Source organism: Sodiomyces alkalinus, assembly GCF_003711515.1.
Source record: "Sodiomyces alkalinus F11 unplaced genomic scaffold SODALscaffold_11, whole genome shotgun sequence".
In the NCBI taxonomy this organism is placed as follows: Eukaryota; Fungi; Ascomycota; class Sordariomycetes; order Glomerellales; family Plectosphaerellaceae; genus Sodiomyces; species Sodiomyces alkalinus.
The window spans coordinates 219,927-221,286 of NW_021167089.1; positions in this window are offsets into that span (position 1 = coordinate 219,927).

The window sequence follows — 1,360 nt, forward strand, 5'->3', positions numbered from 1 at the left end:
CCACAGCAACCCTCAGCTCAACTTTTCGCCCCACTCGGACCCACACCTACCCTCAGCTCAGCCTCCGAGTTCAACATCAGTTTATCTGCAACCACCTCCGTAGTAAGAGGTACGAAGTTAATTAGTACCTAGGTAGGAAACTAAGGCCTGCGGGGTGGGGGTGGGGGGTGCGGAGTAGGGTGTACACGTACAAAGCACATTCCGTACCTGCCCGTTAGTACAGAATAGGGCGTCGGGGCAGAAAGGGACGGTGTGCGACGAGGAAATCAATGTGCCGGGATAAGTCCAGGGGTAATTACTGAGCTAATAGTACGTGTAGGAAAGCGGGCGGTGGGGGTGGTATTGGGGGCCACGGGGTGGGGCTTGGCCCTCTTCAGAGACTATGTACTAAGGCATGTACGGTGTAAGTTGCACGCTTCCGTACGGCTAGCTGCTAACTCCGTTACACTTCGTCCCATCACGATAGGTTCCCTGGCAGTATCCGTTGCTGTTGACAAATCCCGTTGAGGATTGCCCTTGGTGGAATAGGTAGGTATGTGCATGAGGAGAGGTGTGAAGACAAGGATTGACTAAGGTAGGTATCTGGTATTTTTCAGGTGGGACAAAAAAAAGTCGAAAATCGTTCGTTTGAATTGACGTTGGAGGGCTGACTGGATACGGCATGCCGACGATTGTAAGCTGCAAGGCCAGGAATAAGTGTTGTCAAGCAGTCCTAAAATGGACGGGAGCGATGCGGATGAATAAGAGCCTTATAATACCATTGGTGTTGTCATACTGTGATACCTACAAGCGTCCCGGTAACGGGGCCCGGTTTAGCAAGCGTAAATCGCGAATCTTCTGCTTTACCAGAGGAAAGAAAAGGATGCTTCGGCTTTAGTAAACGGAAAAAAAAGGAAGATTGCTCCTCGTGTCGTAACTGAACGCAAACAAAAATCCAAGTATTGGGTATGATGACTATCACGAGCGAATGCCGGGAGCAGCAAAAGAAACCGGGGGCATTGAGGGCCTCTACCTGTCTGGCCAGAACGGCGAGATTCTAGAATAGATGACGCATATGAGAAATGTCTCCCGGTAAGGAAGGAACACTGCCGCATTTTCTGTACCTTGCTGTAGTCATAGTCGGGTTGAGACCTTCCCTCGGATAATTCACCACTCAAGGGGTGCCAGGGGTGTTGAGCGATGATGCAAGTGATTACCCGCAAGTGCCATAAGCTTGACCGGTGACAAACCTATTACGCCAGCCGGTGTATCGGACGGCTCCTAAGGTAGGCGTGGTTGCCTGATAATAAGCCCGATTCTTTGGATTCAAGGTTAAGCGTCGGTCCTAAAACGCAGGCTATATGCTCCGGTCTACATGTGA